Source organism: Fringilla coelebs (genome assembly GCF_963513975.1).
Source record: "Fringilla coelebs genome assembly, contig: SCAFFOLD_30, whole genome shotgun sequence".
In the NCBI taxonomy this organism is placed as follows: Eukaryota; Metazoa; Chordata; class Aves; order Passeriformes; family Fringillidae; genus Fringilla; species Fringilla coelebs.
The window spans coordinates 2,749,373-2,765,270 of record NW_028167448.1 but is presented as its reverse complement, the minus strand read 5'-3'; positions in this window follow the sequence as shown (position 1 = coordinate 2,765,270).

Sequence of the window (15,898 nt, the reverse complement as noted above, 5' to 3'; positions counted from 1 at the left end):
GTCAGGAGAAGCATGGTTTATTGGGAACAGTCCTGCATAGCAGACAAGATCTATCCTTGTGCAAATTACACAGCACTGAGAGGGGCCACAGCCCTGCAAGGGTCTTTCATCAGGAGCAAACAGCAGCCTGGAGGGTGGGGAATGCTGGATCTGTACCACTGCTCATCCTTCACCTTACTGTGGAGCTGCCCCCAAAGTTGCCATGTATCACTTTTTATAGCTCTCCTGTTGGGTATATTTTGGAGCAGCTGTTATATGTGGCTTTTTATGGTGATCCTGTGGGAAGCAGCCATTTGCCTGCTGTGATATCCTCACAACTCGGCTAATTCCTCATTCCCTTTGGTTTTTAATTGGGAGTTGGGGTTTTTTATCTGTTTGATTGGTTTGCGTGGGTTTGTTTGTTTGGGATTTTGTCTGTTTTGGTTTGAGCTTTTTATTTGGTTTTTTTTTTAAATGACTGGTTCAGTTGGCATAGCCAAACTGAAGAAAATGTAAACCAGGCTCGACTTACCAGAAATGACTTTTGGCTGGGTTTAGCTGCATCCCCAGGCTCAGGAGCACCAGTATATTTGCAGGTTTTGCTCTGCATCATCAACCTGACCGGACTCTGCTCAGTGTTTCACAAATGGAGAAGACAGTGGACATTGTGCCAAGCTTCCTTTCAAACAGAAAAACCTGGGTCAGCATGACAGAAAAGAAAAAAAAGAAAAAAATCACCAGTAAGAACAGAGCCAGTGTCTGACCCTCTTCCCTTCCACTCTTATTAATTTTGTACACTTAGGGGTGAACCTGGGCCTAAAGCTTCCATCTCTCAGCTCCTGATGCTCTTTGCTACCCTTCAGCCTTGACTGCCCCTGATATAACTGACTGCTGTCCAAGTGGGGCTGGGGATGCTCAGCCTGGAAAGAGGAGACACTGGGGGGGCCTCACTGTGGCTCTGCAGGACTGGAAGGGTCCCACAGGGAAGAAGGGGACAGAGTGTTCAACAGGGCCTGTGGGGACAGGACAAGGGGGATGGCTTTCAACTGCAGGAGGTTGATTGAAGCTGGATCTAAGGAAGCTGCTGTTTGACACTGAGGGTGGGGAGGCAGTGGCCCAGGCTGTGCACAGAGGCTGTGGATGCCCCATCCTTGGGAACAGGGCTCCCCCAAGGTCTGGGGAAAGATTGCTCAGCCTGGAACAAGATGGTCTTCAGAGTCCCTTCCAAGCCCAAGCAATCAGGGATCCCATCATTCTGTGATCTCCGTTGTCCACTTCAGGTTGGCCCTGGACTCCTGGGAACTGTGATGTCACCTCCCCCGTTCCAAGTGGAACTGCCAGCACCCGGCAAAGAGCACAAGAAAGCCCTTGGCCGTTGTGTCAGCGCACCCTTCACTCTGCTCCTGCCCACTGCTGTCACCCTCCTTGTCACCTGCCCCCTGCCACCCCCATCAGTCCTGAAAGCTCACTAGTGCCTGGATTTTGACACCCATCCCTACAGGATGCTCCCATTTGTCCTGAGGAAGGTAAGGTGCAGTCCATGGAGGTGGAGACCTCACACTGCCCCGGTGGGCTGGAGCTCTGTGGGCCTGGTGTGGGACAGGGACTCCACTCTGAGGTTCTGCCACCTCTGCAGGCTGTCACCGACAGAGAGGAGGAGATGGAGGTGGAAATGCAGACTTATACAGTGGAGGACGTGGAAATGGAGGAAGAAGAGAATGGAGAGGAGGAGATGGAGGTGGATATGCCGATTTATACAGTGGAGGACGTGGAAATGGAGGAAGAAGAGACTGGAGAGGAGGAGATGGAAGTTGATGTGAATGTGGATGTGGATGTGGAAGAAGAGATGGAAGTGGAAATGGAAGACTACATAGAGGACATGGACATTGATGAAAAAGATGAGGAAGAAGCCATGATCTTGGGATAAAGAGCAATGCCAGCAGCAGGACAGGCATGTGGTCCCCACAGGCAGAGTGGGTCCCCTGCTGCCAGGCTGGGGCTGGGCTGGTCCCTGCTCAGGGACGTGGCACCCTGTGCACTGGACTCTGGAGGCCATCCCCAGCTGGTCCTGTGCTCGTTTTGGGCCGCACAAGCTCCATCCCAGACCCAGCCAGGCTCAGTTCTGGTAGCAGAGTCCTGCTGGGCCAGCGTGTGCCAGCCTGGGGACACATGGAAGAGCCCTCTGTGCCTGACTGCCGTGACCATGGCACTTGCTTTTCTTCCAGGACCTATGGAAATCCCGGATAGAGATGCCACACTTTTGTACATACGCTTTACAGTTTTTTGTCTTCTTCAGGATAGAGATTTAGGGCTTTTTTTCAACTTCTGCAAATATATTTCATATATTTTTGCTAGATATGTTCTTACGTATATAGGTTCTCTGGATTGTTGTTGTTACAAAATGTATATAGGTTCTCTGGATTGTTGTTGTTATAAAATGTATATATGTTCTATGGATTGTTACTGTTACAAATATTCTTACAATGTAAAAATGTTCTGTATTCCTGTTGCTATTCTTCTGAAAATAAACAAATTTCCTTTTTCACACCGCAGTTCTCTTTGCATTACGGACCCAGGCACCATTTGCAAATTTGTGGTTTCCACTTGCTCCAGGTTCCCAGGGCTGGGGGTGCCTGGGGGAGCTGGCACAGCCACGCCAGGAGTGGGGGTACCTGTGCACAGAGGGGTCCCACTGACAGAGGTCACCCTCTCCTTGCAGTTTCTCTGGACACACTTGGAAGCTGTAGGGGCAAATCCCAGCGTGCCCTGTCCCATGGGATCCCATGGTGGAGCAGGGCTGAGCCTGCCTGGGCCTGCAAAACCTCAGCCATGAGTGATATTGGGGGATACTGGGACAAACTGGGGACAATAGGGACACTGGGAACCTTGCGGAGAAGGCTGGGGACCCTGGGGCACCCTGTGGATGACATTGGGGGGGAACTGGGAATGAACTCAGGTGTACTGGGAGGGACTGGGCCGTACTGGGAAGGATTGGAGAGGCACTGGGGTTGTAATTGGGTTCCACTTGGGATGAACTGGGCTGTACTGGGGTTGTACTGGTCTGTACTGGGGATGAACTGGGTTGTACTGGGAGTGACTGGACAGGTTGAATGGGCTGTTCCCACCTCCAGCACCTCACATTTGCCGATGCCCCGCCCATCACTGCCCGCAGCCAATTAACGCTGGAGACCGGAGACTTGGAGGCGGTGCCTAGGGTCAGCGCCATCTTTTCTTTTTGCCTACAACTCCCATCATGCCCCGCGGCCAGATTGAGCCCCACTGGAGGCGGGACTACAATGCCCGTCATGCCCTGCGCTCCACAGAACCCCGGGATCCGCCCCCATCTGTCCCATGAGTGTCCCCCAGACCCTCCAGGATCCCTCAGTGCCCCCTCAGCACCCATTAGGGAGCCCCCAAAAGCGTCCCTTGATCCTCTGAATGCTCCCAACTCCACAGATGCTCAGCACAGCCACTTCTGGGAATTCATCTCCTCTCATCCCCCGCAGCCCCAGAGCCCCTCAGAACACAGTCCCGCGCCTAAAACTCCTGCCGTGGCCCGCGCCCTAAAGAGCTTGGTTAGAGCTTCCCGATCTCCCTGCAAGGGCTCCTTTGAAATACAAAGCGGTGTTTCGTGTCTGGCACAGAAAGGAAATGTGTGTATTTGTTGCGATTTGTGGGGACACCAACCATGGGACGACTGCAAATTCTAATAATAACTGAGGTAAGTAAAGCAGTAGAGTTCAGTGGCCAGGACAGTCATACAGGACTCCTTTTGGCAGGAGCTGCACCTGCTGTGCAGGCTGTGCCACAGCCAGCAGATTGCCCCCCATGTGCTCCACGCCCCAGCAAGGACCCTCCTCATTTCTCAGGTTAATGGCATCATGAGGAGACGTGGTTTTCCCAGGGCCTCTGTGGTTAGTGCTGTGAAATACCAAACACTGCTCACAGCTGCAATTGCAATTGTCCCTCTTCCCACAAAAGCACAAGGCTCTATCCTCAGCCTTTGCAGGCACTTTCACTTCCCCACTGGTCACCACATCTAGGAAAATCTGACAGACTGGGAGAACTCCAGGAAGCGGCAGGAAGCTGAGTCAGAGGAGCTTTAGTTTGGATATCAGGGAAAGGTTTTTCACCCAGAGGGTGCTTGGGTACTGGAACAGGCTCCCCTGGGCAGTGGTCACAGCACCAAGCCTGACATGGTTGAAGAAGCATTTGGAACACAATCTCAGGCACTTGGTGTGACCCTTGGGCTGTTCTGTGCAAGGCCAGGAGCTGGACTCAATGGTCCTGATGGACCCCTTCACACACCCCATATTCTACAGTTCTGTGATTCTGAGAACTAATGGGCTGCAGGAGGGCAGAAATAGGTGACAAGAGGAAAGAAATGAGGTTGGTTGGAGAATCAAGTCCCTGAGTCCACACAAGATGCAGGATACAGGACCCTTCCCTCCCACCATTCCCATTCTCTCTCTCATCCCTTCTCCCTCCCACACTAGAAGGTGAAGAATATCACTAAAAGAAGAAAAACCTACTTGACTCCCATGTCCATGAGGGCACTCATTGCTCGTGCAGGAGTCACATTCTCCACCATGAGCCCCAGGCTCTGACTGGCTGCTTTCTGAACAAATTCTGGGGAGTTGGACACCATCTGGAGAAGGACCCGAGCAACCTCATCCACCTCAGAGTCCATGTCCTTCTTCAAGCTCACAAAGAGCTCTCCCAAAGTGATGATTGCAGAGTGGGACACCTTAGAACGGAGGTTGATCACCTGGGGAAGTCATGAGGGGAAACATAAGAATCACCTGGAAAAGAAAAACAGTTGCCTTCAACAGAAGTCCCAGGAAATGACAACACGTCCCACTGTGTCCAGAGGAACATAAAAGTACAAGAAGAGCGGGACAGCGCAAGCACAGAAAGGCACTTATTCTGGCACCAATTTCTGGCCTCAGACCTGCTTACTGCAGGACTAAAAAAAAAATATTTCACTAAAGCGTTCTACTTAACCCTTCCAAAATGTCCACAGCTTTGATTTTAGGCCCTTTTTCTAGAAAATTAAAGCAAGAGCTGCTTTCAAATCATAAAGGCCCAAGTTCCTGTTCAAAAAAGCAACACCAACAATTGAAGCACTCAGCCAGGAAACAGAAAACACAGGCTCAGGTCTACAGACTAATTTCAGTGTTGAATTACAGCTTGGGCAGAGATTGGGACTCTGACAATTAACGTCATTAGTGTCTTAGTTTGTGCATTTGCACATTGCATCATCAAGGCACCACACTCACAGATCGGTGTCAGATACCCGACCTGCCAGTAAATACAGCTACATGTACCCACAGATCCTACAGATAGCTGACAGACATTAGAAATAGGAGGTCTAAAACCAGAAATGAAGGCAGTCCCTGAGCACACATGGAGATGAACAAGCTCATACCTACTCTACACACCGTGTATGAAGTATGGGGGACAATTCAGAGCAATGTTCTCACCTCGCTGCTAACTGCCAAGCAAATCTCATGAAGTCTACAAAGCAGAACCTCTGAATGGGACCCAGCCAGGTGGTTGATGCTGAAGAGTCCGTTCTCCTTCAGCTCCCTGAAAGGCAGAAGATTGATTTTTCTCTCCACCAAGGCAGCACCCTCAGCAATTACCAGGCTGGCAGCTCAGTCGAACAATGGGAGGTGCTTTTCAAGGAGTACTTAATGAAATCATGGAACACATTGACCCAGGATGCTGTGGCTGTCAAAAGCATACACAAACCCAAGAGGCAAAGAGAAGGGTTTCAGTGGTCATTTAAGAAGACAGCCTTCCTGAAATCTCTGGCACATGAGGCCCCTCTGTCACTGCTTCTAGAAGCTGTGAGACCATACTGCTCTTTCTTGTCACCTCCCTCTACCTGTCCCTGAGACACAGTGCCACTGGGCTGTTACTGGGGCATTTTCCTTCTTTGTCAGCCCCAGCAGGCAGTTCAGCAGGGAGAGTCTGCACTGCCACACTGGAGCTGAGTTTCCACTCTACGATCTCGGCCTCTCTGTCACCCCCTCCACTCCACCTCATACATTCCCCAACAAAGCAGCAGGATGTCTCAGGAGATTCCCCCCCCGGGCAAGAACTGTTGAAATTCTGGCTTTTCCCAAAACCCCCTGCCTAAAAGAACCCCCACAACAGCAACATGTCATTTGAAAGGTGCAAACAACTTTGTCTCTGAGCACTTGCTTTGTGCAGGCCCTCAGCTACAGGAAGGTATGTGAGGAATCAGGGCTGCAGCACAGGGCTGGTGACCCATCCCACGGGCACCCCTGAGTGTCATCCGGACCGCCCACACCTGCAGAAGCTCTCTACACCTCACAGGGCACCAAAAGAAATGGGGAAGAGAAAGCAGAAGAGAAAGGGCAAAACAAAGGTGACTGCACAAGGAGGTGCGTCGTGGCAGATTTTTCATGCTTATCCCAGTGGGAATGGAGTCCCTACCCCTGTGTGAATGAAGCATCCAGCAGTGAGTGATCAAAAAGACATCAAAAAGAAAAGCAATATCACCTAACTTTTGTAAGGTTATCACCTCTGGGCCTCCTTCTGCCTGTGTATCATTTTGGGACACATGGTGAGTATTGACAAAACATCTCAGGCCCATATGAAGCAATGAGAAGGAAAAAGTTGAATTCCAAAAGTGCAAGATTCCTAAAGGACTTTCTTTCATTTTCCTTCTCTTCTGCCATGAGCCCTTCAGGAGTAATGACAGGCTGAGGGATTTGAAAGCACAACTCAGTCCATTTCTCAGAAAAACGAACTCCCTGGAGCTGCTTCTGGGACTCCCATGCAGGAGGTCACAGGGAGACCCTGTCACCTTCCATTGCTGTCAGCAGTGGGAGCAGGGAGGAATCTTACTCTGTCCCACTGGGCCAGGGGCCCAAGGCAGCCAAATCTCTACACTCAAAGCTTCTGCCATCCTGCTTCTGCCTTCAGCCAGCAAATCATCTCCTTCCAGAGCCTTGTCTCTTCTCTAAATGTTTCCTTTGCAGCTCTATGGAGCAGCAGGCAAAGCAAGGAAACAGAACGGACCTGCTGCAGCTGCAGCACTGCTGCAGAGCAAGGCCAAGAAAAGGCTGCTCTCAAATCTTTATCCTCTCACTGCTCTGCAGTGGTTTCACCAGTGCCCTTTGGCCCTCTGGGCTCTCGGGGCTAAGAGGCACGAGCAAGACACGCTTCTGACCCACCTTAATGCTAAGAGGGACACAGAGGGAACGGGGCCTTTCTTACCAGTCATCGCTGCCCAGCATGGAGAGTGCCTCCTGCAAGGACTGCTGTGGGTCTGAAGAGGCTCTGTCCTTCTGCCCATGCCCACGGAGCGGCTCCTCTCGGCGCTTGGCACCAGTGGCCGTCTGCGAGGTCACTGTGAGGAGAGGGTCGGCCATGGGCCTGCAGCCCCAGGCAAGGCCCCGCCATGGAGCGGCCTGCAGCCCCATCTCCCAGCCAGGGCTCCCTGTGGCACACACTGACACCGGCTCAGAGGCTTCCCTGCTGTCCAGCTCCTGGGGCTCCTTGCTTGCTCCCAGCCTCCCCCAGCTGGGCTCAGCTCCAGCCTAAACCTGACAATTGTCCCCACAGCGCCAGCTCCCCAGTGCCACAGGTGCCGCAGCCAGCGGCAGGTTCCTGCGGCCGCAGAGCTCCCGCTCCCTGCCAGACAGCGCTGACAGCAGGACTTGCTACCCAGGAGGGAACCCCTCAGGAGCCCCTCTTGTCTCAGCGCCCTGATTTCCCCCTGCCCTGAGGACAGGGGCACTCTGCAACTCCCTGAGGAGAGACCTGCAGCTGCCTGCAGACAGCACCAAGCCAAGCCTGAACAACCCAGCCCTGCTGGGCCCAGCTCAATCCCCACGGAGCAGCTACCAGGGAACAGCCACACCTGACCCTTCCCACCTGACAGCGCCTCTGTTCCCATTGACTGCAAATATTCTAGACAGCAGGCAGCTGAGTGCACATCCATTTTAGGCTACTATTGGGAAGGGAGTACTTGATGGATTTTGTTCTTTCCAAGTATCATGAATCTTTCCTCTTTCAGAGGTACACACTGGTTGTATTTCAAGGATGCTGAGGTGAAATTTATTTGCCATCTAATGGACATGTTTGCAAACTCAGCAACTTCTAAGCTTTCTCTTGTGGAAAAATGCAGTTTCCAGACTAGACAGTCGATAAAAAAGCCTTCCAAATGCACTCTGAGGATAAAAATATGCAAATACACATCCACGTTGTTGGCAGACGCACTCTCTTGTTAATTGGTTGATCTGGGTTTGCCTCAATTGAATTTTTTGGTAAGGAAAAAAATTTACAAGGTATGAGAAAAATCTGATGATGAATGCATTCCTTATGAAACCCATTTGTCATCAAAAGCACTGTCAATCAAAATTTTCATGTCATGCACTCAAAAGCTCATTTTCTAATGTGTAGATGAAAACATTTGCGCTGTCTAAAATCATGGAGTATAAATATTGCACAGAATCTAGATGAACTGCTCTAGACTCTGGAGGGTTTTTGTGCTACCTTGCATGCTCTCACAAAGTATGGAGGAACCTTATCATCAAAAATATTCAGACTGAGCTAATCTGGATGTCACTGAGGTACCCCAGCCGCTGACACCAGTGATGTCACTGCAGAAGTATGCAGACATACACATCTAGATTCACTATGAATGAAGACCCATGCCAGGCTAGTTCTAGTCAATTCTGAACATGGAAGCAGCATCACTAGAAAAGAGCATTCAAGTATCATTCCTAGCCCCCTTCTTCTCATCTCACCCTACCTGGGATCACAGCACAGGCAGGCTACCCACAAAGGAGAGGCAAGAGCCACTGGGGACTATCTGCTGTCTATTTGCTGCAGGCAGCAAACAGCCTGGGAGCAGCAGGCAGCCCCTCCTGGCTCTCATCTGCTGCACAGGGGTGCTGTATTTGCTGGGTGACACAGGAGGCACTGCTTGTTCCCTCTTGGCACTGCAGGCTGTGGGATGGCAGCAGCCAGGAGCCATCGGGCACTTCTGGGAGCAGCAGCAGCACGACTGCACCAAGCCACTGACTGCCCTGCAGAGACAACCCTTGCTGGGTAGCAGAACAGCTGGCTGCAGAACTGGACAGCAGCACAGGCAGAGGGCCCAGACAGTGAGTGAACAACTGATTGTGGTGGTTCTCGTAGGGGCACAGTGAACACAGCCTGGCAGACTGCCCTGCAGCTCATCCCTGCAGTCCCAGCTGCCTCCTGGCACCACTGCTGTAGTTTGGACTATCAGGATGGGCAAAAGCCAGATCTCAGGCCTTTCCCATGACTTTATTCAGTTTAACTTTCCAATGGATTTCTAAGAACCAACTGCTCCAGTACTACCAAGCTGGAGTAACTCAAAAGTAGATTTGCTGCTGATTCTCAGGACAGACTATGGAGCCAAGATCCCAGCTGTGCTGGCTGAGGCAGGGGGCAATTTGTGCTCCTTGTGCAAGGAAAAACCCATGGGAAAAAGCTGCCCCAGAGCTGGCTTACCTGAGGAGCTGTGTGGGAAGCTCCCATCCCCATGGATGATGTCTGTATTGGGCAGTAAGGGCACGTTGTCCTGCTTCCTGAAGACCTTCTTCTTCAAGGCACTACCAGGGTGTTTTCTGTGCTCTCTAGAAGCTGTGCCATCGACAGGTGCTAGGCTAAAGACTGCAGGGACCAAAGAGGAGCTTGTAAGTGGAGAGTGCTGGACAGGGTGATGATGAAAAGGGCCAGAAAACTTGCCAGAGCTGGGGAACATCTCTTTGTTATCCCAAAGAACTTCAAGTATAACAATGGTATACCACTTTATACCAAGTATAACACTAACATGGGACAATGAGCACAGAATCACAGAATCCTAGAAGAGTTTGGGTTGGAAGGCACCTTTAAGCACCATCTAGTCCAACCTCTCTCAGCAGGGACATCTTCCTCCTGATCAGGTTCCCCAGAGCCCCATGTAAACTGGCCTTGAACACCTTCAAGGATGGACCAACAACAGCTTCTCTGGGCAAATCCTGCCAGCTTTTCCTCCCCTTCATTATAAACAAAAAAATCACTTATATCTAATCTAAATTTACCCTCTTCTAGCTTAAACCCACATTGCAGTGGTGCTTCTCCTAAGGAACAAGGAAACCCAGAATTGCTTTGCTTTTGTTTTCCTGTTCCAGAGGCAGGGGCAGTTCCCAAAGGAAAGTGCAGATAACCTTGTGTGATGCCCTCGGGCTGAGTGCTGCCTCCTCAGGGCCCCACTGCCGCCCTCGGGCAGCACTCACAGCCCTGCAGGCAGAGCCCCTCAGCCGGGATCCAGTGGGAACGCTGCTTGCTCCTGGGGCTACAACAGAAGCCCTGCCTGGGGCTTCAGCACAGCTCTCCAGTGCCAGCTCCTCAGCAGGGAGTGGCAGGAGAAGGATCTCTGGTGTTTTCATTAGAAGAAGCTGAATTTTGTTTCTTCCAGGTTGCACCCTGGTTGAAAAGAATTCTTTTGGACTCACCTTCCCTGGAGGCTGCTCTCCAGGAGAGAGTCTGAAGCTCCAGTGTACTTTGCAAGACAGAATTTTCTACTCTGAAAGACTTTAGAGGTGAAGGGGGGAAGCTGATATTCTGTTACTGACTCACTGAGGCCATGGGCAAGACACTTCATGCCTCTGTATTTTTCTTTGGGAAACAGAATTAAATCCCAAACAACCTTCCACTGAACAGCTCTCCACTCTGATTGCAACACTGTGCAAAGGGCAAGCAAGTGGTCAAAAAGGACCACCACAAGTGTAGCCACCACTTACTTGCTTCAGCTGCATCCCCAGGCTCCACTGTCTCAGGAATAACTAGCAAGGATGTTTTCCTTTGTCTCCTTCTCTTCATCTCTCTCTCCAAAAGCTCTGCCTCCTTCCGCCCTCAGTTCTTTTGAGCCAACATGCACAATGCAGCACGGATCTAGGTGCAATGGAAATACATCACAGACTGTAAGCACAGATACACAAACCACACACAACATCTCATCAGGAGCACAGAGTCCACAGATTGCCATAGGCTTCAATGTAGCTCCATCCACATTCCAATGGTTTCAGAGGAGTGTTTCCCATCCTCACCTTGGCAATTACACAGTGAGGTGGAACACTTCAGTGCCACAACCTTCCACTGCTGCAACTGCAACCTATGTCAGGAAGCCCTGCTTGAAGCATGAAAGTCATAGGAGTGCTCCAAGACAGAGGAAGAGCTGGCATGGCCAGTGAGCAGGCAGTTCAGTTCCTACAGGCCATGGCAGGAGAGTAAAAACCATGTGCAATACCCAGCAAGGAGAGGGAATGAGCTGTTGCTTAACACTCATGGCCACGAATTGCAGCTGTTACTCACTTCCTGGCTTCTGAAGGACTCAGCTCTGAAGGACTCTGAAGGACTTGGTCTCTGACACCATGACACCAAAAGGAGGAGTCATGTGAAAACAAGTAGCAGAAACACTGATGGTAATGAGCAGAAAACTTGAGAATGAGAGGGCTGTGAAATACAGCCACAAAGGTAACCAGGAAAAATAAAACTCTCCCATTTTCTTTTGCAGCCTTCCTTACACCCAACATTTACAATCTTTGCTTCTCTGCTTCCGAGGATGCACTTTGCCCACGTTCACTGATGTGCAGCTTGCTCTGTCATTCAGAACTTCTCTAAAATAGCCTTTGCACATAAAGAATGCTTCTGGCATGACCTCAGCACCATCTTTAAACCAGAGACCTTGGCACCACTGGAAATAGCCAAACAATTGCTCTATAGCTGTCCAATATATTCTCAAGGGAATCTCCATGCCCCAAGAGTGGAAGATGATGATTTTCAGTGACATTTTGGGCCAAGCACTGAACAGCCACTGGAAAGGAAGTCTGCTCATCCCTGTCCTTATCCCTCACCTTTCCAAAGCTGTCCCTCAGCTCTTTGTCACTTGTAAGACCAGGACTGGTGGGATGATCCATCTCCTTGGCCTGGCTCAGTGGGAGGCCTGGGAATGGAAGCAAAGGTTTGTGTAAATCTCTGGCAGACTTCAAGCCCCCAAAAACACAATGCTGGGCAACAGGCAAGACTGGTTCCAGATTGCAGAGCACTCAAGACACAGACATTGTGATTGAGAGCAGCAAGGTACAATGCCTAGACCCTCTCCCAAGGGATGGGCTACTGGCAGCAGACATGACATGACTCTGTTGGCCAGCAGACTGAAACCTGCTGCATGATGAAGGCCTCAGCCCCTGGATGCTGGAGAGCCTCTGTGTCTGATAGAGAAGGGCAGAGATGGAGATTGCTCTTGACAGAGATTCTTATCTGCCCTTATTCATGCTGATTGTAGTAAACATCATCTTTTGGTTCCTAGAAGTCCCAGGTTCTAATACCTGGATGCACTTAGATCAACATTTTCTTCTCTAAGTTGGAATATTTTAGAGGGCATTCAAAGAAGAGCTTAGCGTTGCAGGAGTGTTACCCAAACATGAACTGTGTTCTTGACACTAGAAAATTGGTTTTCCCCAAGGATTTTCCTTCTCAACTGTATGAGACTGGGTCAGTTTTGAGCTAGACCAAAGGCTGATTTTCTAATTGCAAGAAGAATAATGGAGCTCATTCTGAAATACTGTCCAACAGAGCTGTTAGAACTAAGAGAACTTATTCTTTACATGGCTTCACAGAGGATAAATTCATATGGCAGCCAAGCAGTTTGAGAGAAACACCTATCTTAAAACTAGATTCCTTCACCCTGTAGAATGCTTGGGACAGTAATAAAAGAGAGACAGCTAAGGAATAATGAGCTAGGTAATTTCTAGTCCAGAATTAGTCCAGAAAAAATGTCACCTCACTTACTGAGCAATACTTCTCCCTAGCTGCATTAGGCATTCCACCTGCACATCAGCAATGAAGGAGTCATGCCAAAGGGGCTGTACCCAGGATTTGGCAGAACTAACCCTGAGCAAAGGGTCCAGGGGATCTGATCCCTTTCTCTGCATCAGCAGAAATATTTCTTCAAATCTCATCTCTCCTATCATTACACACCCAGAGATGGCAAAGGAACAACAGAAGTGTCATTGAGGCTTTCAACTTGAAAGCATTGGCTGACCCAGATGCACCAGAGACTGCATTTTGTCTGGCACAATTCCACTTGTCAGGGATCAGGCAAGGCAGGGAGGGAGGACAAGACAGAAGGCATCTCCTCCCCCAGCCTCAGCCTGCAGCACTGACACAGGCAGAGAGAGCCAGGCAAGAGATTTGTCACCGTGAACCTGCCACAGGTGGCTTTGGCTTTGTGCTGTCACAGGATGACAAACTCAGACCCTGCACAGGATGCATCCATTGGGAAGGCTCTTTTGCCCTAACTGGGAAATTGATAAGGACATTCTGTCAGAGGAGGTTTCCCTATTTCTGCCAATACAAAACCAGGCAATGTCCATCAATCTCCTTCAGATCTCAAAGGGTTCGGCTCAGAAACTGCCCCAAGGAAAGGTTTTCTGCTTCAAAAGCAGGAGGGAGGAATGGGAATATTTCTCATTTCATGCTAAATGCCTTCTTTTTCCCTACTAAATGTGACACTAGAAAGGCTGCAGGGAGATAAAAGGCATGTGCAGGATGGAGAGGAATGTTTCCTTGGCCTGCACTGCATTTCCAGGGCCCCAAGGTACCACTCCAGTTCCTACCACTCAACACTTCACACTGGAGGAATTTTCACTGCACCACTGCAGCACAGTCCCACTGACTGGGCTCTCAGACAGTCCACTGAGCCCATCAAAGAACTGAAGGGAATTTAAAGAAATTTTTTAAAGAATGGGTTGTAACAAAGGTTTTCAAACGTCACCTCTGAGTCAAGACTACAATGGTCATTTTAAGACAGACATGCCCCGTACCTACCTGCATATTCAGAATTCTTCTCCTTGCCTCTGTTGCTGGATGTTAGCCTGGAGAAAATGGAGGACAAAAGAACATATGAGGACATAGAAAGAGAAGGGAGGGAATGGGTGTACCACGAAAGGAGGCAAACTTTCTTAGCATGGTCACTCTGATGAAGGAGGAAATGCAACACATAAACCCAACCCAGGATGCAGAGCTGATTCCTTACCCTTAAGCTTTCACTTGCTGAAGTCACAGAGAGCTGGCCAAGCTCTGTGTCAAACAATAGCCATGTCCAGCAGAGGCCCTATCTTGAGGTGCTTTGAAGCCCTGCCTCTTCTTCCCCACCACGACCTCTGCTCTTGGGACATTGGTGTTGGCTTTGACTTTGTGCTGGATCACCACAGATGGCCAAAATGCTGAAGGCACAAAGGTTTGCCTAAATACATGGGACCCCTGACTGGGCAAAATAACCACACGAGATGGGAAGAGAGAGGTGAACAGCACACTGCAGCAGCAGACACCTTGGCTTACCTCATCTCCTGGGACTCCTGGAATTCCAGCTGTGGAGAGCTTTGCAGAGACCCTGCAGCACTGCCAAGAGGGGGACTCACTGCCTTCTGTATGGGGGGGATCAAAGGTGGTCCCAGTGACCCCTTCTTCATATCCCCACCACTGGAATTGAGCAAGGAAGTCTGGAAAGAGTAGAACAGAGCTCAGATCAAGCATCAAGCCTTGCCCCGATTCATACCTCAAGACATTTAGATGGGCCATGGCAGGAATAGTCAAACTTATGGAGCAGCTTGGCCTAGGACAGGAAAGGTGACCTAGGAAAGGGAAGTTGAGAGGGACAGCCCATGTCACACATTTGCCACCTCTGCCCTTGTGCTCAGTTTTTTCCAAGACTAGCTACATTCCCAGCTGGCATTCACATGTTTGACATCAAGATGTTCTGAGGTGCCACTGCCTCCACTGGACTTTTGGATGGCATGGCAGTGCCTTTAGATCACTATTCTCTCCCTGCCCCTAAGGTGCCTAACTGCCAGTGCAGATCTCCAGCCAAGTCCCCACAAAGCCATTCTGCAGGATGTCAAACCTGCTTTTCTCAAGCCCCTCATTTCTTCTGCTGCTGCCTTTCCCTCCTACAGTTCCCCAGCAGCCTTTGAGCCCAGAGGCTGCTCAGCTCTCAGGATGCTGGCTGCTCTCCAGCTCCCACACATCCATCGTCTCAGGCTCCCTGGCATTTAGGAAGTTCAGCAGAGCTCCCTGCCCTGCTGCTCTCTGCAAGGTCTCTGCCTGCCCAAGTTCCTCCAGGGCCCTCATGCCATGGCCAGGAATGGGGCTGGAGGCAGCAGGGGCAGATGCACACCCTTCCTTCATATCCCATCATTTCTGGCCCAGCTAAAGATCCAGATCAGGACCTGTTCAAACTTCAGTGACAAAGTCAGTTCCTATCATGGAAAAGGTCTCAGAGCTCTGCCAAGAGCACATAAACTGAACATTTACAATGCTGGACTTAGCTTGGTCTCCTTACCTTACATCCTTTTCCCTCTGAACCCAGCTCCTGGTTTTTTCTACTCTCCTCACAGTAGCCGCTGCCATTTTTCCCATTCTCCTGCTCTCCGCTGCATGTTGGGCTTGGCTTGGAAGAAGGAGAGCTCTTCGGGATGGGAGGCAACGCCTTGGAGGGAAGGAGCGTGGAGGGACTTGCCAGGGAAAACCTCTTGGCAAGAGGGTAGCCAGTCAGGCCTGCAAAGTGGAGACACAAAGTTTAACAGATGCCACCATGCAAACCTAAAGCATCTGAAACTCCATTTTTCATGGGATACATTTCCTGCAAACTTCTAAAGAGCTGCACAGGGAAACATGCTCCTGCTGGCAGACACCTGGAGGCAGGCCAGGGCAAAACCCTGAGCCATTTCCACAGAGCTACCACAGGAACAGCCTGGCCTCTGGGCTGCCCTGGGACAGCAGGGAGCCCAGAGCCCTGTGCTCTCCAGGAATGGCTCAGCTGCACATGCACCCTCCTGCTCCTCTCCCTGTCCCACAGCTGAGCAGC